We start from the raw sequence: 26,820 nt of genomic DNA, 5'->3' as shown, positions 1-26,820 counted from the left end.
GAGCAGCTGTACTAATTATAGCAATTATGGCAATAGGAAAAAGGGACATAACTAAAAGGATAGAAACAGAATCCATATGGATTAAGACAAAGGATAAGAAGGGATCAATTACATTAATAGGCATATTCTACAGACCACCTAATAGTGGAAGGGAAGCGGAGGAAGAAATGTACGAAATGAGTAAAAAACACTGAATAATCATCATAGGAGATTTCAACTACCCCCAGATAAACTGGCAAGAGGTAGGTAAAGGGGAATGGAGTTTTTAAACAGTGTACGCATGACTCCTTTCTTACCCAGTTTGTGAAGTCCAACAAGAGAGGAATCACTGCTGGATATAATAATGGGCAATGAACTTCCTTTAACTGCCCAGCACTTGCCTACATTCTAATTACACAGCTTCTGGAAACAGAGAAGGACTTACATTTATACAGCACCTTTCACAACCTTAGGATGTTCCAAAGCAACAGCAGGGGGGGAGCAAATGAAGTACTTTTTGAAGCATAGTCACTATTGTGATCTAGGAATCACAGCAACCAAATTGCACTTAGCAAGGTCCCACAAATAGCAATGTGATAATGACCAGATAATCTGTTGTAGCGATGTTGGTTGAGGCCAGGATAAATATTGGCCAGGATACCGGGGAGAACTGCCCTGCTCTTCTTCCAGTAGTGCCGTGGGATTTTTTACGTCCAGCTGAGGACGCCTCGGTTTAATGTCTTATCCAAAAGACGTCATCTCTGACAGCGCAGCATTCCCTCAGCATTGCACTGGGAGTGTCAGCCTTGATTACATGCTCGAGTCCCTGGCATGGGACTACATCAATACTAACCTATTTAAAAAATCTCTATTTCGCGCCACGTAGGTCAGGCAATGACCACCCTCCTTGATATTTAATGGCATTATCAAGTTTCCCATTAACATCTTGGGGGTGACCACTGACCAGAAACTCAACTGGACCAGCCACATGAACGTTGTGGCTGCAAAAGCAGGTCAGAGGCTGGGTATCCTGTGGTGAGTAGCTCAACTCCTGACTCCCCAAACTCTCTACCGCCTCCAAAGCTCAAGTCGTGAGTGTGATGGAATACTCTCCACTTGCTTGGATGGGTGCAGCTCCAACAAACACTCAAGAAGCTCAACACTATACAGAACAAAGCAATCCACTTCATCAACATCCCATCCACTGGCTTCCATGCCCTCCACTATTGGTGTACCATAGCTGCAGTGTGTACTATCTACAGGATGCACTGTAGCAACTTGCCAAAGTTTCTTCGGCAGCACCTCCCGAACCCGCGACCTCCACCATCTAGAAGGACAAAGGCAGCAGGTACATGGGAACTTCCAAGTTCACCTCCAAGTTACACAACACCCTAGCTAGGACATTTTTTTTTGTAGTTCCTTCATTGGCACAATGTCAAAATACTGGATCCTTCTATCCAACAGCGTGTACATTGATTGCACCTTCACCACACTGACTGTAGCGGTTCAAGAAGGCGGCCCACCACCACCTTCTCAAGAGAAACTAAGGATGGGCAATAAATGCCAGACTTGCCAGCGACACCCACATCCAGAGACAAATCAAAAAAAATTTAAATCCCCTCTTCTCCTGAACAGAGGTACCAATCCTTCTGTGCCAACGCCCTTCAATATTTCCCTTAAATGGGGGCTTCAATCAATGGTGGTTTAACAGCCAAATCAATCCTATTCACTTATCTGCAATTGCAGCAGTGGTTAATGAAGTCATCGCGAATAGAAACCCCGGCCAATATTGCCTCCCCTGCCCCCCTGAAATATCAATGAAAATTTTAGTGCTCCCGATGCAGCTGAGATTGGCTAACAACATAAACTAGTTTTCAATCCTGGATATTGCTGTTATGTACGGTTCAACGCATTTAACCTGACCTATCAAAAGACCACAAGAGATAGGAGCAAGAGTAGGCCATTCGGCCACTCGAGCCTGCTCCGCCATTCAATGAGATCATAGCTGATCTGATTTTTACCTCAACTCCACTTTCCTGCCTTTTCCCCATATCCTTTGACTCCCTTGCTGATCAAAAATGTGTCTAACTCAGCCTTGAATGTATTCTATGATTCAGCCCCCACAGCTTTTTGGGGTAAAGAATTCCAAAGATTCACAACCCTCTGGGAAGAAGAAATTACTCCTCATTTATGTCTTAAATGGGCGACCCCTTATTCTGAGACTATGCCCCCGAGTTTTAGATTCTCCCATGAGGGGTAACATCCTCTTAGCATCTACCCTATTGAGTCCCCTCAGAATCTTGTATGTTTCAATAAGGTCTCCTCTTATTCTTCTAAACTCCAATGAGTATAGACCCAACCTGTTCAATCTTTCTCGGAATCAACCTAGTGAACCCTCTCTGAACTGCCTCCAATGCAAGTATGTCCTTCCTTAAATAAGGGCACCAGAACTGTACGCAGTACTCCAGGTGTGGTCTCACCAGCACCCTGTACAGTTGTAGCATGACTTCCCTGCTTTTATACTCCATCCCCCTAGAAATAAAGGCCAATATTCCATTTGCCTTCCAGATTACCTGCTGCACCTGTATGTTGACTTTTTGTGTTTCATGTACGAGGACACCCAGATCCCTCTGTACCGCAGCATTTTGTAGTATTTCTCCATTAAAATAATATTTTGCTTTTTTATTTTTCCTCCCAAAGTGGATGACTTCACATTTTCCTACATTTTTCCACCATCTACAAGGCACAAGTCAGGAGTGCGATGGAATACTCTCCACTTGCCTGGATGAGTGCAGCTCCAACAACACTCAAGAAGCTTGACACCATCCAGGACAAAGCAGCCTGCTTGATTGGCACCCCATCCACCACCCCAAACATTTACCCCTTCACCACCGGCGCACAGTGGCTACAGTGTGTACCATCCACAGGATGCACTGCTGCAACTCGCCAAGGATTCTTCGACAGCACCTCCCAAACCCACGACCTCTACCATCTAGAAGGCCAAGGACAGCAGGCACATGGGAACACCACCACCTGCACGTTCCCCTCCAAGTCACACACTATCCCGACTAGGAAATATATCGCCTTTCCTTCATCGTCGCTGGGTTAAAATCCTGGAACTCCCTTCCTAACAGCACTGTGGGAGAACCTCCACCACACGGACTGCAGTGGTTCAAGAAGGCGGCTCACCACCACCTTCTCAAGGGCAATTTGGGATGGGCAATAAATGCTGGCCTCGCCAGCGACGCCCACATACCATGAACGAGTAAAAAAAAAATTCCATGTCAAATTTTTGCCCATTCCCTTAACCTGTCAATATCCCTTTGCAGACACTGTGCCCTCATCACAACTTGCTTTTCCACCTATCTTTGTATCATCAGCAAATTTGACCACAAGACACTTTGTTCCTTCATCCAAGTCATTGATATATATTGTAAATAGTTGAGGCCCCAACACTGAGCTCTGCGGCACCCCACTAGTTACAGATTGCCATTTTGAAAATGACCCTTTTATTCCGACTCTCTGTTTTCTGTTAGTTAGCCAATCCTCTATCCATGCCAGTATATTACCCCCAACACCATGAGCTCTTATCTTGTGCAGTAACCTTTTATATGGCACCTTATCGAATGCCTTTTGGAAATCCAAATATACTGCATCCATTGTTTCCTCTTTATCCACCCTGCCCGTTACTTCCTCAAAGAACTCTAATAAATTTGTCAGACACAATTTACCCTTCATAAAACCATGTTGACTCTCCTTGATTGTACTGAGTCTGCAAATGTCCTGCTACTACTTCCTCAATAATGGATTCCAGCATTTACCCAATGACAGATGTTAGGCTAACTGGTCTATAGTTACCTGCTTTCTGTCTCTCTCACTTCTTGAATAGGGGCGTCATGTTTGCAGTTTTCCAATCCGCTGGGACCTTTCCAGAATCTAGTGAATTCTGGAAGATTACAACCAATGCATCCAATATCTCTGTAGCCACTTCCTTTAAGACCCTCGGATGCAAGCCATCAGGTCCAGGGGACTTGTTAGCCTTTGGAACCATTAGCTTATCCAGTACTTTTTCTCTAGTGATAGAGATTGTTTTTAGTTCCTCCCTCCCCTTTGCCCCTTGATTTTCTACTATTATTGGTATATTATTAGTGTCTTCTACTGTGAAGACAGATACAAAATATCTGTTCAATTCCTGCCATTTCCTTGTTTTCTATTATTATTTCCCCAGTCTCATCCTCTCAGGGACCAATGTTTATTTCAGCTACCCTCTTCCTTTTTATATACTTGTAGAAGTTTTCACTGTCAGTTTTTATATTTCTTGCTAGTTTACTCTCATAATTTATTTTCTCCCTGTTTATTATTCTTTTAGTCATCCATTGCTGGTTTTTAAAGTTTTCCCAATCTTCAGGCTTACCAGTAATCTTTGCCATGTTGTATGCTTTTTTTTTTTAAAACTGGATACCATCCTTTACTTCCTTAGTTAGCCATGGTTGGTTCACCCTTTTTGTGGAGTCTTTCCACCTCACAGGGGTATATTTTTGTTGCGAGTCATAAAATATCTTGTTAAATTATTTGCCATTGCTTATCCACCATCATACCATCTAATCTGTTTACCTAGTCCACTTTAGCCAATTCCACCCTCATTCCTTTTTAATTGCCCTTATTTAAGTTTAATACAGTAGTTTCAGACCCAAGATCCTCGCTCTCAAACTGGATGTGAAATTCTATCATGTTATGATCTAGCTGGGCCTCTAGCCAAGCTGTTCCAGTACAGCTACAACACTGGCATCTACCAGACAATGTGGAAAATTGCCCAGGTATGTCCTGTCGACAAAAAAAAGGGACAAATCCAATCCGGCCAATTACCGCCCCATCAGTCTATTCTCAATCATCACCAAAGTGATGGAAAATGTCGTCGACAGTGCTATCAAGCGGCACTTACTCACCAATAACCTGCTCACCGATGCTCAGTTTGGGTTCCGCCAGGACCACTCGGCTCCAGACCTCATTACAGCCTTGGTCCAAGCATGGACAAAAGAGCTGAATTCCAGAGGTGAGGCGAGAGTGACTGCCCTTGACATCAAGGCAGCATTTGACCGAGTGTGGCACCAAGAAGCTCTAGTGAAATTGAAGTCAATGGGAATCAGGGGGAAAACTCTCCAGTGGCTGGAGTCATACCGAGCACAAAGGAAGATGGTAGTGGTTGTTGGTGGCCAATCATCTCAGCCCCAGGACATTGCTGCAGGAGTTCCTCAGGGCAGTGTCCTAGGCCCAACCATCTTCAGCTGCTTCATCAATGACCTTTCCTCCATCATACGGTCAAAAATGGGGACGTTCGCTGATGATTGCACAGTGTTGCGTTCCATTCGCAACCCCTCAGATAATGAAGCAGTCCGAGCCCGCATGCAGCAAGACCTGGACAACATTCAGGCTTGGGCTCATAAGTGGCAAATAACATTTGCGCCAGACAAGTGCCAGGCAATGACCATCTCCAACAAGAGAGAGTCTAACCACCTCCCCATGACATTCAACTGCATTACCATCGCCGAATCCCCCATCAACATCCTGGGGGTCACCATTGACCAGAAACTTAACTGGACCAGCCATATACATACTTGGGCTCCAAGAGCAGGTCAGAGGCTGGGTATTCTGCGGCGAGTGACTCACCTCCTGACTCCCCAAAGCCTTTCCACCATCTTCAAGGCACAAGTCAGGAGTGTGATGGAATACTCTCCACTTGCCTGGATGAGTGCAGTTCCGACAACACTCGACACCATCCAGGACAAAGCAGCCTGCTTGATTGGCACCCCATCCACCACCCGAAACATTCACTCCCTTCACCACAGGCGCATGGTGGCTGCAGTGTGTACCATCCACAGGATGCACTGCAGCAACTCGCCAAGGCTTCTTTGACAGCACCTCCACCACCTAGAAGGACAAGAGCAGCAGCTACATGGGAACAACAACACCTGCACATTCCCCTCCAAGTCACACACCATCCCGACTTGGAAATATATCGCCGTTCCTTCATCGTCGCTGGGTCAAAATCCTGGAACTCCCTAACAGCACTTCGGGAGAACCTTCACCATACGGACTGCAGAGGTTCAAGGCGGCGGTGCACCACCACCTTCTCAAGGGCAATTAGGGATGGGCAATAAATGCCGGCCTCGCCAGCGACGCCCACATCCCATGAACAAATAATAAAAAAAACGATCGCTGCTTCACAAGGGATCTGTTACTTTGAGATCATTAATTAATCCTGTTTCGTTACCCATTACCAGATCCAAAGTGGCCTGTTCCCTGGTTGGTTCCCCGACGTATTTGTCTAAGAAACAGTCCCTAATACACTCTATGAACTCCTCCTCAGGGCTATTTTTGCCAATGTGATTTGTCCAATCGGTGTGAAAGTTAAAATCGCCCATGATTATTGCATTAACTTTTTTACAAGCCCCCCTTATTTCCTGATTAATATTTTGCCCTACAGTGTAGCTACTGTTAGGGGGCCTATATACTACTCCCACCAGTGATTTCATTCCCATGCTATTTCTTACCTCCACCCAAATTGATTCGGCATCTTGGTCTCCTGAGCCAAGATCATTTCTCAATATTATACCAATTTCATCCTTTATTAACAAAGCTACTCCACCACCTTTACCTTTTTTCCTATCATTCCGAAATGTTAAATAACCCTGAATATTTAGCTCCCAACTTTGGTCACCTTGCAACCACGACTCTGTAATGGCCACGAGATCATATCCATTTGTTTCTATTTGTGCCGTCAATTCATCTATCTTATTACGAATGCTGCGCGCAGTCAGATAAAGAACCTTTAATTTTGTCGTTTTACCATTCTTTCCTACCCCGGCCCCATTTGCTCGTGCACTCTTATGTTTGTACGCTCTGTCCAGACTTTTAGGATACACTTTCTTCCCGCTGCTCCCCACCTGCTGTTCTTCAGCCCATACAAAATCCTCAGCCAACAGAGCAAGGGAGGGAGGGACTGCCTCCCACTTAGTACTCTGACCCTGGGACTGCACCCGAACCCCCCTGCCACTGCCTTCAAAATACTGCTAGGAAGTGAGAGGACTCATTCCAGTACTGCCAGATGCAAGACCTCCTTCCTCATGCTCCCAGGTCGCACAGCTGCCCCTAGTGTGTGTAAATCAGTCTCTGGTAATACTACTTAGCATAACATCCTGTTCTTACCGCTTTGAGATCGAGTTTGAGATGTGTCAATAAATTATAAAACATTACGTACGTGCACATTTTGTCGATCACATTTCAGATGCAACATGCCGTCTAAAGTAAATTTCTGCGTAACAGCAGAAATACAAAGAAAGGCAATCATTTAGAATGCAGTAGAACTGCAATATTTTCATAAGCATATTTAAAGTAATAGCAACAACCTCTCTCATTATTGGTTACTTCTGTTAGAAGAATAATTTACTTTTTTTTAAAACCTAGATCGGAGGATGTGGAAACTTTAACCTTCTCCAGCCCTAAAGAGAACTATGTCCGTCTCCAACCTCTTGCGTCTTGTGCATCACCATTCCACCACTAATGGCCATATCTTCAGCCGTCTCAGCCCTAAGCCCTGGAATTCCTTCCCTAAATCTCCCTCTTCTCCTTTAAGACTCTCCTTAAAACTAACCTCTGGTGACCAAGCTTTCAATCACCCCTGCTCATATTTCATTCTTTGACTTGGCATCAATATTTGTCTGATTACACTCTATGAAGCACCTTGGGACTTTTTTTATATCAAGGGTACTATATAAATGCAAAATGTATTATAAAGTATATTTAATTTTTCTCCAATTTAATGTATCCAAGTATCACATTTAATTTATCTTTTTGTATCTTGCATGTATTTTGAAGGACAATGAATAACCTTTTATTTTGTGTCCATCAGCAATGTCAAAGATCAACTTGTCCATCAAAATTTCACGACCCACAACAAATTATAATACCAAATTGAAGTTGGTAAATTTAGTACTCAAGCTTCACTGAGTTTAAATCATCAAAACTGAATTTAAAAAAAAATTCAGGCAGGTATTGGGTTGCATAGCAGGGATACGGTAGCATAGTGGTTATGTTACTGGACTCTTAATCCAGAGGCATGGACTAATAATCTGGAGTCATAAGGTCAAATCCCGTCACGGCAGCTGGGGAATTTAAATTCAATTAATTAAATAAAATCTGGAATTAAAAAAAACTAGTATCAGTAATGATGGCCATGATTGTCGTAAAACCCCATCTGGTTCACTAATGTCCTTGAGGGAAGGAAACCTGCCATCCTTACCTGGTCGGGCCTATATGTGACTCCAGACCCACAGCAATGTGGTTGATTCTTAATTGCCCTCTGAAATGGCCGAGCAAGCCACTCAGTTGTAAAATCTCGCTAAAAAAAGTCACAATAAGAATAAAACCAGACAGACCACCCGGCACCGGACACGACAAAGGCAAACCAAGCCCAGTCGACCCTGCAAAGTCCTCCTCACGAACATCTGGACTTGTGCCAAAATTGGGAGAGCTGTCGCACAGACTAGTCGAGCATCAGCGTGACATATCCATACTCACAGAATGATACCTTTCAGCCAATGTCCCAGACTCTTCCATCACCATCCCTGGGTATGTCCTGTCCCACCGGCAGGACAGACCAACCAGAGGTGGCGGTACAGTGATATGCAGTCAGGAGGCAGTGGCCCTGGGAGTCCTCAACATTGACTCTGGACCCCATGAAATCTCATGGCATCAGGTCAAACATGGGCAAGGAAACCTCCTGCTGATTAGCACCTACTGTCCTCCTTCAACTGATGAATCGGTCCTCCTCCATGTTGAGCACCACTTGGAGGAAGCACTGAGGGTAGCAAGGGCACAGAATGTACTCTGGGTGGGGGACTTCAATGTCCATCACCAAGATTGGCTCGGTTGCACCACTACTGACTGAGCCCTGAAGGACATAGCTACCAGACTGGGCCTGCAGCAGGTGGTGAGCGAACCAACACGAGGGAAAAACCGACTTCTCCTCGTCCTCACCAATCTACCTGTCGCAATGCATCTGTCCATGACAGTATTGGTAGGAGTGACCACCGCACAGTCCTCATGGAGATGAAGTCCCATCTTCGCACTGAGGACACCATCCAACGTGTTGTGTGGCACTATCACCGTGCCAAATGGGATAGATTCAGAACAGATCTAGCAGCTCAAAACTGGGCATCCATGAGGTGCTGTGGGCCATCAGCAGCAGAATTGTATTCCACCACAATCTGTAACCTCATGGCCCGGCATATTCCTCACTCTACCATTACCAACAAGCCAGGGGATCAACTCTGGTTCAACGAGGAGTGTAGAAGAGCATGCCAGGAGCAGCACCAGGCGTACCTAAAAATGAAGTGCCAACCTGGTGAAGCTACAACACAGGACTACATGCACGCTAAACAGCGGAAGAAACATACTATAGACAGAGCTAAGCGATTCCACAACCAACGGATCAGATTGAAGCTCTGCAGTCCTGCCACATCCAGTCATGAATGGTGGTGGACAATTAAACAACTAACGGGAGGAGGAGGCTCTGCAAACATCCCCATCCTCAATGATGGCGGAGTCCAGCACTTGAGTGCAAAAGACAAGGCTGAAGCATTTGCAACCATCTTCAGCCAGAAGTGCCGAGTGGGTGATCCATCTCGGCCTCCTCCCGATATCCCCACCATCACAGAAGCCAGTCTTCAGCCAATTCGATTCAATCCACATGATAGCAAGAAACGGCTGAGTGCACTGGATACAGCAAAGGCGATGGGCCCCGACAACATCCCGGCTGTAGTGCTGAAGACTTGTGCTCCAGAACTAGCCGCGCCTCTAACCAAACTGTTCCAGTACAGCTACAACACTGGCATCTACCCGACAATGTGGAAAATTGTCCAGGTATGTCCTGTCCACAAAAAGCAGGACAAATCCAATCTGGCCAATTACCACTCCATCAGTCTACTCTCAATCATCAGCAAAGTGATGGAAGGTGTCATCCACAGTGCTATCAAGCAGCACTTACTCACCAATAACCTGTTCACCGATGCTCAGTATGGGTTCCGCCAGGACCACTCGGCTCCAGACCTCATTACAGCCTTGGTCCAAACATGGACAAATGAGCTGAATTCCAGAGATGAGGTGAGAGTGACTGCCCTTGACATCAAGGCAGCATTTGACCGAGTGTGGTACCAAGGAGCCCTAGTAAAATTGAAGTCAATGGGAATCAGGGGGAAAACTCTCCAGCGGCTGGAGTCATACCTAACACAAAGGAAGATGGCAGTAGTTGTTGGAGGGCAATAATCTCAGCCCCAGGGCAGTGTCCTAGGCCCAAACATCTTCAGCTGCTTCATCAATGTCCTTCCCTCCATCATAAGGTCAGAAATGGGGATGTTCGCTGATGATTGCACAGTGTTCAGTTCGATTCGCAACTCCTCAGATAATGAAGCAGTCCGTGCCCGCATGCAGCAAGACCGAGACAACATCCAGGCTTGGGCTCACAAGTGGCAAGTAACATTCGTGCCAGACAAGTGCCAGGCAATGACCATCTCCAACAAGAGTCTAACCACCTCCCCTTGACATTCAATGGCATTACCATCACCGACTCCCCCACAATCAACATCCTGGGGTCACCATTGACCAGAAACTTAACTGCACCAGCCACATAAATACTGTGGCTACAAGAGCAGGTCAGAGGCTGGATATTTCTGCGGCGAGTGACTCACCTCCTGACTCCCCAAAGCCTTTCCACCATCTACAAGGCACAAGTCAGGAGTGTGATGGAATACTCTCCACTTGCCTGGATGAGTGCAGCTCCAACAACACTCAAGAAGCTCGACACCATCCAGGACAAAGCAGCCCGCTTGATTGGCACCCCATCCATCACCCTAAACATTCACTCCCTTCAACACCGGCGCACTGTGGCTGCAGTGTGTACCTTCCACAGGATACACTGCAGCAACTCGCCAAGGCTTCTTCGACAGCACCTCCCAAACCCGCGACTTCTACCACCTAGAAGGACAAGGTCAGCAGGCACACGGGAACAACACCACCTGCACGTTCCCCTCCAAGTCATACACCATCCCGACTTGGAAATATAGCGCTGTTCCTTCATCGTCGCTGAATCAAAATCCTGGAACTCCCTTCCTAACAGCACTGTGGGAAAACCTTCACCACAAGGACTGTAGTGGTTCAAAAAGGCGGCTCAGCACCACCTTCTCAAGGGCAATTAGGGATGGGCAATAAATGCTGGCCTTGCCAGCGACGCCCACATCCCATGAATGAATAAAAAAAATCCTCAATACCGCTATGTAGATCTAATACTGTTGTAAAAACTGTAATTATGCATTAGTGTGAATTACATTATTCTGTTTTATGGATATTCCAATCAGTTGTCACAATTGCTATCACAGCACCTCGTGTTATTACTATGGTTGCTGCTGTAGCAGAAGTTAAGAGCTGCTTTAATCTCGAGTTATCGAAATCCCAACTCAATATAACCTCGACAACTCCCTCCCCAACATCCATTTATCTATATTCCATAAAATGTTAATTACAAAATAGATGAAATGGCACACTATGTTCTATAAACTAGATTTACACAAATGGAGAAGTTTAGAATAAAATCAGAATGTTGCAGCACAGGAAAATTTGTCACATTAACCTGTGCAGGTGTTTTTCTCCACATGAGCCATCAACTTGAATCCCACTCTCTTGCTTGCCCCGATACCTTTTAATGTTGTTCTTTCTCAATCAGCTAATTCCATTTTAAAATAAACTCTGCTTCAACAGTTTGTGGCACAGCATTTCTTGTCTAACCACCCTTTTCTACAAGATGTTTTTTGAAAATCTCCTTTAATTTACTGCGATTATCTCATTACCATCTCATTGTTCAGTGGAAACAATCCATTATTTACTTCATCATAACCCCTCAATCTTGAAGAGCTCAATTAGGTCACCCCTTATTTCTCAGCTCTGGTGAAAAAAATCTTGAACTTTTCAAATCGATCATAACTAAATCCTCACCAACAGTAACAATTTAGTGACTTTACACTTTTACATCTTTCCTAAAATGAGTACTCAAAACTGCACACCACCTCAACTGTGGTTCAAACAAGTTCCACATTACCTCCTTGCTTTTGTATTCTATATCTATGATACAAAACCAAGGATTCAATTTATCATTTTACGGTCTTATCTACTGGCATGCCACCTTTAATGACTTGTGTATCTGCAACTCTGCTTCATTTAAAATCTTATCATTTAAGATGCATTTCCTTCCCAAATGCACTGCTTCATTTTTCTACACTAAACTGCATTTGCCATCAACCCAGTCTGCAAGTCCATTTATGTCCTGCAGTTTTTCACAATCTGCTATACCCCCAATTTGGTGCCATCAGAAAATTTCAGTATTGCTGCCTCAATTCCTAAGTCCAGTTCATTATGTATGAAGTAAAGTAAGTGCAGACCAATACAGACTCCTATGGAACACCACTCATCACTTCTGTCCAGTCCAAGAAACTTCCTTTTATTCCTACTCTTCACATTCTGCCCTCCAGGCACCTCTCTATCCATGTAGCTATACTCTTAATTCCATGCGCCATTGCCACAAGTAGTTTGTGATATCTCCCCAAATGCTTTTTGAAAATTCCTATAAACCATGCCCAGTGCATTTCCTTTATATATCCTCGGCTTTTCCTTTTAAAAAAAAATCGATATGGTTGGTCAAGCACAGCCTGTCTTCTAAAAATTTGGACATACTGGCACAGGCAACTCACATTTCTTTAAGTGCTTCGTAATTTCATCCATATTACAGACTTTAGTAGTTTACAAATTGAAATGAGATTAACTAATCTATATTTTGTACTGCCCCCAGCTTTTTGGGTATTTTGGTGTATAAATGTTTCCGCAGTCTTCAAAATATAAAATTAATTATGTGTGGAAGAAACTATTTATATCTACCAATCAAAACTGTAACAAGAGTTAGACAGGAGTACAAAGTAACCGTACGGCCATTTTAACACTCTCCCATCCGTTAGAAATTTTAGATCCTAATACAACGAAATCTAATTTAACTGAATTTAGATCAACTGGTGCAGTGCTGCAAGGTTGTTCATGGATCTACTACACCCCACTCCCTCTGTCTGCGCAATTGGTGCTACTATTCCCACTCCCCTATCTATGGACTTGCACAACACCAGGTTATAGTCCAACAGTTTTATTTTAAATCACAAGCTTTCGGAGCTTACCTCCTTCGCCCCTATCTATTGTTAGCCTGTCGCAATTTTTCGGAATTCATGCTAAACATTTTCTCAATGCCACCAGTCACTCACATTTACAGACTTCACACCCCCTACAATCCAGAATGAACCTTTTTCTGCCCAATATCTAGATAAACGACAGAATGACCTAGGGACTGTAATAGAGCACCCTTATACTCTGAGCTGGCCACAGGAATGTATGACATGCCACCACGATTTCTCTTTTGATAGACAGTGAGCGAGATGAGTCTTCTACTGAATCAAGGCACGGGCTTCAAACCAAAAAAAAGTTTTATTTATGAGATAGATGAACACTACATAATTTAACACAGTGAAAATATATATTTCTCTACACTCCTAAGTATATGAGAATAGATACAACTCATTTTCTGCTAAACAGCAGGCCATCTACTAACTCTTCCTAAGCTGGTGCATGCTTTTGTCGTCTCTCTGTAGGAACTGTTACTTTAAGTCTGTGAGATGAAATCTTTGGACAGCAAGCTGTCAATCATGCAGGGCTAGTTGATCTCTCATGGTGCTGCTCACAGGTAGACTGGAGCATGGGCCAATAAGTGGAACAGCTGGGCAGGGAATGAAAGCTGGTCAGGGATGGGGAGAGATAAGGCCCAAGTTAATGGAAGGAGCAGAGCAGGGTCGGTTTTGAATAGCAAGGTTTGTAGTCTACAGCAGACAGAAATGTTAGTGAAGTTGAAGCTGGGAGTTGAGGCATTCCCAGGGCAGAGAATGGGAGCAGAAAATTGTTGAGGCTGGGACAGGGGTCTCTACACAACATGTAAAATATTTGCACTTTGAGCTCATAATCTTACATTCCAGTGCAGTATGGAGAGTGCTGCATTATCAGAGCTGCTGCACATTGGATAGGAGGTTAAACTGAAGCCAAATCGGCCCATTCCTGTGGTTCAGATGAACATTGAAGATCACATTCAAATATTTCAAGAGCAGAGTTGTGTGTGTCTTGGCAAACATTCCTCCTTCAACCAATACCAAACCTGTCATTTATCTCTGCTGTTTGTAGGATCTTTCTGAGGAAGGAGGAAGCCTCCGAAAGCTTGTGAATTTTAAAATAAAATTGTTGGACTATAACTTGGTGTTGTAAAATTGTTTACAATTGTCAACCTCAGTCCATCACCGGCATCTCCACATCATAATTATCAACAGTGCCTTGCAGTCCTGCGGACCTGGCTGCTCCTATTACAAGAGAGGTCAACTTTGTTCTGAAATTCCATCATCATACATATCATGTTGGAGTCACTTTGGCCCCAAACAGACCCTGCTCATTGCTCTCCAAGATGGACAATTCCTTGCATAACAGTCACTACAAATTAATCCACCGAATGTGAAGTGCTAAATGCTGGAAGAGTAGAGCAGAACAGCTGATAGGAAAGTTGTGGAGTTTCTGCTACAGAGTGCATTATACTTGGTGAAAATGCTCTGCTCAGAGACTAGCCAGACTTGAAGGGGGGGGGGGGGGCGCGCAGGAGGGAGGCAGAGGGGAGAAAGGGAAACTGGGGTGGATATAACCTACATATAAGGCAGCAACATCATTTTGAGTTTTATATACAATTCTATACACAGGTGCCATCAGATAAATACAATCAAATTCACTGTAAAACTGCAAAGCTGAACTTCTGGACAGTTCTCTATAATTCCAAAAAAAAAAGGCAGAATCAAAAATAAGTGAACTCAAGAAATGGGTCCTTAGAATCACTTTCCTGGCAGATGCTCTCTTTTGCATACAATCACCCCAACCTAACCTGCATGACTTTACTGTTACTAACCTAGAGTGCTTTCTTGATTAGCAAAAATTCACAATAAAGCATCAATTCAGCAAACTTGCTATCCGACCCATCCCCCACTCTTCACTTTGTTCAATTCATAACTTTTAACAGCGTTAAACTTTGATCCAATCCGTGCTGCTTATATCAGTGGCATTCACTGTTAAGTAAACTGCAAGCAAGCCTTTCTCCTCAGTTGCCTCTGACAAGGTGTCAGATGATTCATTTTTTTAAAATAACAATGTTTAACTGAACATAAAAATGTATGATTTCTTATTTAGGTGCTTGCAATCTTTTGAAAAATGTAACAACTTTTCAAATCTTACAAAAGTCAGTGAATACTATAGGAACATCGTATGATACTAAGAATCAACATATTATTCAAAATGTAGTACCAGATAATCAAACTTCTAATTTTAAAATGATACAAGATCAGATCTCCAGACTGATGTATTACCATCGAAATAAAGACTTTGCCTAAGGATTCTAAAAGAGGTATGTGCACACTTACTAGTGTTTCTCATTCCCACAGTTAAATCGGAACTGGTCAGAGCCAGCCTCAGACTAGACATTTTGTGTAAAGCTTCAAACATGACAATCATGAAGTTTTGCTCTGGATGACATTATTAGGAACAATGGATTGTTTGCAGTGTTAGTCATTCCCATCACAACAGCAGACTTTCTTGTCATGAGCAAAGTTCTACCCAAAATGTCTGCTTCCTAGCTACCTCTAACCAGCAGAAAACCAGAGGTGGCAGTTATATCCCACTAAAGGTTAAGGTGTTTCCCTATGTAACATTTAACAATTATCTGAATTCAGTAAAATACAATTCCCCTTTGAATCAATTCTACACTGGTATAAGCAATTCTATCACAAGTTTTGTAAGCAACGATTGCTCCAATGGATTCTCCTCTGCACTGGGGAGACCAAATGTGGGTTAAGTGACCGATATGCTGAAGACCTGAATTTTGTCCACAGTTATGACCCTGAACACTCTGTGGCCATTTTATTTCCCCCAGTTTTGGGCTTCGTAAAATGCTTCTAATAAAGTTCACCACACGTTCAGGAACAGTAACTCATCTTTGTCTGCATCCCTCTAGTCTCAACATTGACTTCAGTAACTTCAGACCTTAGCTACATCCTGTTTTCTTTAGTGCAGGGATGGCTGGTGACGTGGGGGGCACTCGGCGTTAACATGGCTATTCTCTTTTTGGAAGTGGTAGACCAGCTGTACTTCACCAGCATTTTCACTTCTAATTTCAGACCTGAGCTGCAGGCTAGGTTCTTCATTTTCCTATTTTCTTACCTTTCCCTTGGGCAGACATCTCACTGCCTTAACTATTCATACACTCTTTCTCTAATAATAATGGCTAATGCTTCTTTCTATTGCCCAAGATGATCTGTTACATCATCTAACAATCATTCCACTTGAACTTAACTTCTGCTTTGCATATTTGTTTTTTCCCCTCCCCTCCTTCTGACTCTAAACATTCTTGTTCATTTTCTGTTCTGAAGAGCAGCCTAGGCTGAAACACTGACCTGTCTGTTCTCTCCACAGATACCGTTTTGTTTCCAGCATTTCTATTTGCCTTTCAGATTTCCAGCATGTGCAATTGTTAGCAAAGGGGTGGGAAGAAATAGATTCCAAACAGCAACAAGTTAGGGGAGGTGACTGAAAGCTTAGTCAAAGTGGAAGGTTCTGAGGATGGGGAAAGATGAAGCAAAACAAAGGGTTTAGGAAGAGAGGGCAGAGCCAAATGAAGGCTCTGCCAGCAACGGTGGAGCAAAGCGAGGAGGTGATGCACAAAAGGCCAAACCTGAAAAAGCAGAAGGCGCGTACTGGGATGCAGAACAAAGATTGGATGGGATGGAACCATGGACATATCTGTATATATGAGTGACAATTTTGAAGTCAATGCACTTAAGAATGAGGAACCAGTGGAGGATAGGGCTACAAGAGAACATAAAACAAAAACAAAATTTGATCACTGATGATTTATTGAATTAGCAGCTGACATTAAGAAGTAACACTATCAGCACATAAACAAGCTAATGTGATGATGCATCTGCCTTATTTGCTGTCATCACTTTGGTGCCCATGAACTTTGCTAAATCACCACTTGTGCATTTTCAATTACATAAAATTTATAGCACAGAAACAGGCCATTCGGCCCAACAAGTCTATGCCGGTGTTTATGCTCCACATGCGCCTCCTCCCACTTTACTTCATTTCACCCTGTCAACATATCAATAGCAGAAACAATAGTGACCCGCAAAAAGATGACAACTATATTTGCAGTACAATACAGTTGCCTCATAACAAACTCAACTGTACCCTTCATATGCACTTCCATTATTTATGCAGACGTTCAATATAGATGAAACTGAACAATTTACTAATAAGTAACAACACTTCTAAAACATTTTGTATTATGTGAAATTTGGCACTGGAACGACATCTAGGCAAATCATTACACTATGACGGATACCTGCAGAATGCAATATAGGACAAGCAAACCCAAGTTATACTACAAGCTCTCGCATTTCTCTATGTCCAGGGACAATGTAGTGCTTTTTAATGCTGATTAAATGTATTTAAATTGAGATGCCAGTTAAATTTTAACATTAGGAGAGCTGATTAAACTTTTGAACCGTAACTCAAAGCATCTTTGCCTTTAAGACGAGAAAGTTGGAAAGAAAAAAAAAGCTTGCCAGACGACATTTATAGTGAAACGCAAGTAGCGTGACATTCAATATCTGATCTGTGCTAAGGCATCAAATCTTAAGGTTAGTAATGGAAACACCAGAAGTACCTTCAGCATCCCTGGAGTAGGGAGAGAAAAAGAGATACCAGGTGAGGACAAAATTGGGCTCAATTGTTTTAGGCCCCACAGTCTGTAGTCACCCACTATGCAGGGCAACTCATGAAAAATAGCTATGTGGACGAGGTATTAATGGACCCCTGCTGCCTATGGAATTGCACCTCATTATAATTCACATCTGAAAACACAGCAACATATACTTGTCTGCTATATTGTTTACAAAGGAGTACGCAATAAATGTTTTTGCAGTATTAAATCCTTCTCATTAAAATTCAAGCCTGGGCATTCTTCCAGCAGAAGTAAAACAGCTCAAATTATTCCTCAGAGCGAATCCAAAATCTACAGTGGCTACCCACATCTAATCTTTTTTGTAGATCACAAGAAACGTCACATTGATATACTGACCTCTAGCAGTAGTTAACAACAGTCTCCCTAAAAAATTTTCATTTTGATAGTGTGATACTGATACAAAGAAACAAGTGTGTTTTTAAAACACTAATCATCAGGTACCCATGTTAAAACTACATAACCCTTCACTGGACTGTATTTGTCTGACATTATATAGTTAATTTAAGATCAGTTGCATTCAAAACGAGCCAGCGGCACCTGCAACCAACCTGTTCTTCAGCCTGGATAGATCATGTAATACATGTACCTCTGGGCTTCAATGCACAGCCAGTTAGTTTCAGGATACTGTTGAAGCAGTAAAGTGTGTAAAGAGAGGTAGACACACAAAAAGTGTATTTAAAAAAAATAAGCACATGAATTTGTTCTGTGGTTACCCTGTGAGTAATCCTCAACCAAGTCAGGACTCGGGAATATTGTCTTTGATGAAAAGTGTGCCTGGTTTAAGTGGATTTGATTCACCATCATCCCCCCACCCCCCTAAAAAATATCAAAGATGACTTTTTGGGATTTTAGAAGGGGCTGCCTATTTCTTAAATTTGTCTGTAAAATAGGCCTGTTTTACGATTTGTTCATTTTTGATTAGTTCAGTCAGAACACTAGCAATTTTACACCATCAAAATTATGAGACGTAAATAATTTTTATTTCATTATACTACAGGTTTCCTACCTACTTGCATACTGCGACAACTTCAACTGTGCCTTCTGATAATAAAATGCTACCTATCAAAAGCAGACATCCTTAGTTAGTTCAACAAATCATGCTGTCAGACAGCTGTTGTTCTGCTATAATAGTCAATTTTTAATTCAAAGTTGCTTAATTTGAATTATCTAATAATTCAATTTTTTTGAGCACTGAATCCCACCTTTCCTACATTATCCCCAGTGCTTAACTTGAATGTGCAAAAACAAATTATCAAGAGTAGAACGTATAGCACAATACAAAACGTAACAATGAGGAGGCTACAACAAAAGATAAGCCCAAAAAACTAAGTGCAATTACTTTAATATTTGATTTCCAAGATGCTTAACTGCCTTGACATGCACCTCAACTCCTTAGCTGTAAAGCATTTTTATCCATTTCCAATTTAGAAATTAGATTGTATTGAACATTGCATGCTCAATTACATTGGGGCTAAAAGGGTTAAATTGTGAGGACAGGTTGCGTAGACTTGGCTTGTGTTCCCTTGAATACAGAAGATTAAGGGGAGATCTAACTGAGGTGTTTAAGATGGGTAAAGGTGATAGGGTAAAGAGTCCTGCGGTGGGGAAGTCCAGAACAAGGGGGCATTAGAGCGAGGCAATTCAGGGGTGATGTCAGGAAGCACTTTACACAAAGGGTAGTGGAAACCTGGAACACTCTCCCCCAAAAATGTGAAGCTAGGTGAATTGAAAATTTCAAAACTGAGATTGATAGATTTTAGTTAGGCAAGGGTATTAAGTGTTATAGAGGATGGTGGGTAGATGGAGTTAAGATACAGATCAGCCATGATTTAACTGAATGGCAGAATTAAACTCGAGGGCTGGATGGCTTAGGCCTGTTCCTATCAGCTGTGGCTCAGTTGTAGCATTCTCACCTCTGAGTCAGAAGGCTGTGGGTTCAAGTCCCACTCCAGAGTCTTAAGCACATAATCCAGGCTGACACTCCAGTGCAGCACTGAAGGAGAGTTGCACTGTTGGAGGTGCCGTCTTTTGGATATGTTAAACAGAGGTCCCATCTGTCCTCTCGGGGGATGTAAAAGAACCCATGGCACTATTACGAAAGGCAAGGTAGTTCTCCCCGGTGTCCAGGCCAATATTTATCCCTCAACCAATAACACTAAAACAGATTATCTGGTCATTATTTTGTTGCTGTTTGTGGGTCCATTCTGTACACAAATTGGCTACCGCGTTTCCTACATTACACCAGTGGCTACACTTCAAAAAGTACTTCATTGGCTGTACAGTGCTTTGGGACATCCTGAGGTCGGGAGATTTAATTGAGATATATAAAATTATGACGGGACTAGATAGTGTGGATAGCGAGGACCTATTTCCCTTCGCAGAGGGGTCAGTAATTGGTAGAAGGATGAGATGGGAGCTGGGGAGAAATTTTTTCCACCCAGAGGGTGGTGGGGGTCTGGAGCTCACTGCCTGAAAAAGGTGGTAGAGGCAGAAACCCTGAACTCATTTAAAAAAGTACTTGGATGTGCACTTGAAGTGCCGTAACCTACAGGGCTACGGACCAAGTGCTGGAAAGTGGGATTAAGCTAGAGAGCTCTTTTTCGGCCAGCACGGACACAATGGGCCGAATGGCCTCCTTCTGTGTCGTAACTTTCTAAGATTCTATATAAATGCAATTTCTTTCTTCCAATGTGGTTGATTTGACTTTCATCAATGAAAGCCAGGAAAATGGCATTTCCCAATCATTTCAAAAGCATTTGCAAGGACCAGCCTTCAACCCACCCCAAGCTATGTTTAAAGTTTTTACAGGAAATATACTGGGCGTCTGCCAAAGGCATTTCAGGAAGATCTAGACGAGATGTCTGTTCTCAGTCTGCATAGTCCACAACTTAAAATATAAAATATGGGACAATATAGTGGCTGGCAGATATGTTATTTATTAAAAGACTTACATTTGTAGTGACTTATCACAACCCTCAAAAGTCTCAAAGTGCTTCACATACAATAAATCACATTACAGAATTTATATTTTGCTGTAATCAGCTCCTGCATATGCCTGGTAATATCAGGTCATACATCACTCTGATCAGCATCAAGCATTTTCAAAGACTGGAAAACAATTAACACCCCCTCCAAAATGGCAGTCAACACCAGTAAGCAACGCAAACAAATTTCAATAAATAGGAACAATGTTTGGTAAAGATAAAATGCAGAAATTAAATCAAGAAATTCAGATGACCAAATATAAATTTCAAGTTTCATTTATATAGTTGGTTGCCAGAGCTCATTCAATTACTGCGCAGCCCTGTACTTTACTGCCAACCCAACAGAACAGGCACTATTTCGTTTCACTACAGTTTTACTATTTACACTGATTTTCAGTTAATGGAATAATTTCAAAAATCAACAATCATGAACCTATACATAAGTTTAATACTATAATGCTGTGATTCTGCTCCATGAACAGTTCTGCTAAGGCTCACAAGTCAAACGAGTAACATGAGCATAGTACAAATTTGATCCATGTATGGAACAGTCCATTTAGAACAGGGGAAGCAAAACAAATTAAAACAAACATCTGAACATAAACTTCATAATTCAACATATTAAAAAAGAACAATTTCAATAGTCTATAGTTACTGATTGTGTTTTTTTAGTTATTTCAAAATATTACTCATTATCCTTAACATCTATATTAGATGTCAGTTTTAATGTAAAGGAAATGAGATTCTAAGAAAATATTGCAGAATAATCTGGAACAAAGCCATTGTTTAGTAAGCCTTCTCTTAAGGCTCCATTCACTGCCTTTCTCTGCTCCTTAACCTGTTTTCCAATTTTATGTGCATGATTGGCTCACATCACTGTTGTGACATAAGAACAGCTTCACTGAATACCAACACTTCACATTCAACATTTACCATTAGGAACAAAAATCTATTTAACAAACCTATTCAGAAATCGAATCTTCCAGTAAATTTAGATAATGCACAAGCAATTTGAAGCAATAGACAAACAGGGACTTCAACGTATCACTAAAAGATACACTTGGTGAATACAAATAATGACGTTTGTATTTAAACAAACTTAATGGTACTAGGAAAAGGTCCCTACATCATGATATGCAAAGTTTAAATACACATTTTAAATCCAATACAAAACCGGGTACAATTAATGGCAATTGTTGACAACTGTAAATAGGTCACATTACACACAACCTGCTAGTCCAAGACAACTACATAGATATCTATGTCCAACACTTGCTACAGTTCAGAAAAATGGACCCCAGAAGTCAGTAGCTTGCCGAGACAAAACGAACATATATATATGTTCGTGATATCGACAGATCCCACTTTGTTACAAGGACATAAATACTTAGATATGGCAAAAGATGTTTCCAAAATTAACCACCTTATGCTGAGTACTTAACAGAAAAAAAGTCCAAGCGTACGTTCTTCCGTTCCTTTTCCAAGAAACTGCACGGTTAATCCTATTACTACCAACAATCCTGACGCTGGACATCTTGATTACTTGATTTGTAGTTCTTATCGGGCACGTCAATTACCTTCTAATAGAGTTATTGGTTGGGAAGGACAACTACTCCCGGGATGCAATGTGCTCCTATGCGCATACTCACCTCCTCGATACCGGTTTGAACAAAAGGGTTCGGCCGACGTGACGTCGCATCTAGTAAAAATGTTTTCAGAGGGGGGGGAAATCACAAGATTTCACACAATACATCTCAAATTTGCACTATCCGGAACGAAAAGCAAATGTGAAAGCTTGTCCAGGGACAAATGGAGAACGCATTAAAAATCTTGACAGAATAAACCACGATTTAAAAATAAAAAAATTGGAACACGTCAAAATCTAACGCTCCGGCATTATTCTCACTGTGAATCTTTAGGATGAGGTTGCTATTTCTTAAACTGATACGAATCAGCTGGAACCACCATTGTAAGACCTGGGGGGGGGGGGGGGGGGGGAGAGAAACAAGGCTGTTGGGCCGCGGCCTCACTCCACATCACTTAACAGTCAAATTGCGGCTTTATGGACGGGAAACTCTGAGCTGCACAGACACAGGCCCGTTGATGAGACAAACATACAAGACAAAAAGTGAGAAATCCAAACCAGAACGCACTTTGTTACCTTCAATCCTGTCCTAGGCCCCGAGCCATCTCGCTCACCTACGCAACTGGAAAAGAGGATTAACCCCCCGGGAAAAAAGGGGAAAAACCAGGAGGGGGGTGGTGGAGAAGAAGCGCAAACAAAACTGGCCGTCCGCTCCTATCGTCTCCCGGTTACACTCAAAAAGCGAAAAACGCCTCCCTCCGGTATCGGCTGCTGTCTGTAGAGTCCCATCGAATTCGTCGCAGTATAAAAAAATATTAAATAAATAAAACTTTAAAAAAAAAATCACGCAGACGCCATTTTAGGAGCCGGCCCGGAGCACGAACAGCTGGTAACTAGGGGAGAATAGGTCACGTGACCAATGCGCGACACGGGGGCGGTGCTACCTGTTGCCGCAGTGCATCACGGGATAAACTGGGCCTCTACGGAGCACGTGACAGCAACACACCGTTTCATACGTAGAAAAACTGCCAAAACCTGACCAACAGCTTCAAAAAAACACAGCTGATTGACAACTTAAAAAAAATACCCTGCTTTTCTTATCTTTTGGTGAGTAAGTATGCCCAAAATTCTTTCACTTGCATCAGAAAGCAAAAACATTAAGTGCATTAAAGCCTGGAAGGGGGGGGGGGGGGGGGAATAAAGTATGAGTATGAGAGGGGTCCAGGCTTTCCATCGATAATGACGCATTCTGGTTAATGATAATTATTGTTAACACTTCACAATTTATTAAACAGAGTAAAAACGTAAATGCCATTTGGATTTTCAGTAGATCAATCAGACCATCACTTCCATAGAAGTTACCTCAACAGTCGCTCCCCCCACAACCAATATTGACTCCTGCTTTCCCCTCCCTCGGCTCACAAAGCACTGAAAGGCCATCGACCTGAAACGTTAACTCTTTTTCTCTCTCCACTGATGCTGCCTGACCTGCTGAGTTTCCAGTATTTTCTGTTTATAGCTCAGTTCGCCCATTTAACTTGCCTATTTTTACGCATTTCCTCCAACTCTCCCAGTTGACACAGGCACTCTCCCTCCTCTCACCACCTCCCACTAAGGGGCTGGATTGGGGTTTTGGCAGCACTGTCATGGAACGTAGTCATGATGTGGAGATGCCGGTGATGGACTGGGGTTGACAATTGTAAACAATTTTACAACACCAAGTTATAGTCCAGCAATTTTATTTTAAATTCACAAGCTTTCGGAGATTTTCTCCTTCCTCAGGCAAATGTGGGATTAAGCTAGAGAGCTCTTTTTCGGCCAGCACGGACACAATGGGCCGAATGGCCTCCTTCTGTGTCGTAACTTTCTAAGATTCTATATAAATGCAATTTCTTTCTTCCAATGTGGTTGATTTGAGGAAGGAGAAAATCTCCGAAAGCTTGTGAATTTAAAATAAAATTGCTGGACTATAACTTGGTGTTGTAAAATTGTTTACAATGGAACGTAGAAACAGGAGTAGGCCATTCAGCCTCTTAAGTCTGTTCTGCTATTCAGTTAGATCGTGGCTGATCAGTATTTTAATTCCATCTACTCGCCTTGGTTACGTAATCGTTAATACCCTTGCCTATCAAAAATTTTATCAATCTTAGTTTTAAAATTTTCAATTGACCCCCAGCCTCAACAGCTTTTTTTTTGGGGGGGGGGGGGGAGAAGAGTTCCAGATTTCCACTACCTTTTGTGTGAAGAAGTGCTGCCTGACATCACCTCTGAACGGCCTAGCTCTAATTTTAAGGTTATGTCCCCTTGTTTATAACTTCCAACCTTTTGTAGATAAAGATAATGTCCTTGAGATAAAGGCCAACATTCCATTAGACTTTTAATTATTTTTTGTACCTGTGCACTAGGTTTTAGGGATTTCTGTACTTGGACCCCCTAAATCTCTGCTCATCCATAGTTCCTAGCTTCTCACCATTTAGAAAATACTCTGATCCATCCTTCTTAGGTCCAAAGTGGATGACCTCACTCTTCCCCACATTGGATTCCATCTGCCACAGTTTTGCCCACTCACTTAATCTATCAATGTCCCTTTGCAACTTTCTGCTCCTATCTGCACTATTCACTGTACCACTAAACTTGGTATCATCAGCAAACTTGGATATGCGGCTCTCTATTCTTTCATCTAAGTAATTTATAAATATAGTGAAAAACTGAAGCTCTAGTACAGATTCCTGGGGGAAATCACTGGTCGCATCCTGACAATTTGAGTACGTACCCATTATCCCTACTCTCTGTCTCTGGGTGATGTAGGGATTTGCAGCAGAATGAGGGGAAAGAAAGAGTCTTGAGGATTGGTAGTACAGAGGGGATGATCCTCTGATTCAACAGAAGTTGGGCATCCTGGCTTTCGCAGCAGTATTGAGGTTTAGGACCACACAAGGGTGGAATGTGGGATTTGGCAACACTGGATGAATTAGTAGAAGGGAAGAATTTGAAAATAAGTTTGGAGATCTCCCCAGAGATTATGAAATCAATGCTCTTTGACTGGCTTTTGGAAAATAAATTACTCTTTTCAAACAGTAACAGTAAATAAATGCAAATTGCATATTTACAGAACTAGTACATATATTTCATATTAAACAATATCAAACAATCACAAATTCATGCTTTACTATGTTTACATTTGGGCATTAGGTGTGGGGGAGGAGATATCTAGTGATAATATTTGAAAAATTAATGATTCCCTTAGTAACTGCAGCTGTACAAACAATCTTCCTGTAAACAGTGATTGCTTATATTTGAGAAGTCAGTACTCTAATCAGGTGTTTTTGTCTGTTAGATTGTCTTTCTGAAGAAAAAATAAACTAATTGCTTTCACATGAAACTTAAATTCTTCCTGTTTTGGAAAAACAAATGAGTTATAGTGATAAAAGATATGTTTGTACTGGGAAATATAATTATACTTTCTGTAAACAATAATATAAATTGAAAGCACTGCTGGCACAATCACTGTCAAGACTTTTAAACTTTTAAAATGTATTTAAAATGTAAAATGTATTTTGCACCTAGTTTCTGGCATTTTCTGAATGTGCCAGTCTTGCTGTTAATCATGAACATTTGTAGATTTTGCATCAATAAAAGTCCTAAATTTAATGTGTTTATTAGAAAAAATGCAAGTACTCCACACTTTTCCACTACAATTCATGGGGCAAATAGGTAGTCTGTGAAGTAAAAAATTAATGACTTAATAGTTAAAATGTGAAATTTTACCTGAACAAAGCTGCTAAAATTCATTCTCCATTTGGTTTCTAAACAATTTGGAAAAAAAACCCATGAAGGAAGAATCTTCAAGATGGACACAGAGAATCAGCCTGATGCATTCGGAGATAATCTGCGCATACTTAGAATGTAGCATCCAAGGAATTGCAAGCACAGAGTAATAATGGTAGGGAAAATATCAATTGTAAGCCAAAGCTTTTGAGAGGCTGAGGCTTTGACTTTAAAACAAAAACAAATCTATGAGTAAATTTAATGTCATTGTAAAATATAACTTTTTGATGTTTTTATTTTGTTTAAAACCCCATCACCCTCATCACCATTGACTTACATTGGCTCCGTCCCTTAATGCAGTGAATTTCATCCTTAACTTCAAATCCCAACAAATGCCTCACCTTTTTTCTGCAACCAACTCTGGTCTTTGGTCCATTAAGTCAGGCGACTGCAAACTTGACTGCACCTGGCACACAAGCGGTCTGGTCATTCATTGTCAGATCTGGTTTAATTATGTCAAGTATTATCCCGCCACT

General features: G+C 42.1%; 1 protein-coding gene across 6 annotated transcripts in view; it reads right to left on the bottom strand.

Moving 5' to 3' along the window:
• aff4 (AF4/FMR2 family, member 4) overlaps nt 1–23,400 on the bottom strand; it is a 128,513-nt gene extending 105,113 nt beyond the window's left edge. For 4 of the 6 annotated variants that reach the window (XM_067996111.1, XM_067996115.1, XM_067996116.1 and 1 more), the window contains exon 1: nt 23,093–23,400. The gene's annotated coding sequence lies outside the window, so the exon portion shown is untranslated. Of the gene's footprint in view, nt 1–22,354; nt 22,414–23,084 lie in introns of those variants that run through there. The other 2 variants (XM_067996112.1, XM_067996113.1) reach the window with 2 other exon arrangements.
• Nucleotides 23,401–26,820: the final 3,420 nt, after the last annotated feature.

Source organism: Heptranchias perlo, chromosome 14, assembly GCF_035084215.1.
Source record: "Heptranchias perlo isolate sHepPer1 chromosome 14, sHepPer1.hap1, whole genome shotgun sequence".
NCBI lineage: Eukaryota > Metazoa > Chordata > Chondrichthyes > Hexanchiformes > Hexanchidae > Heptranchias > Heptranchias perlo.
The sequence above is the reverse complement of the archived record's forward strand: the minus strand, read 5'-3'. Positions and strand labels throughout refer to the sequence as shown.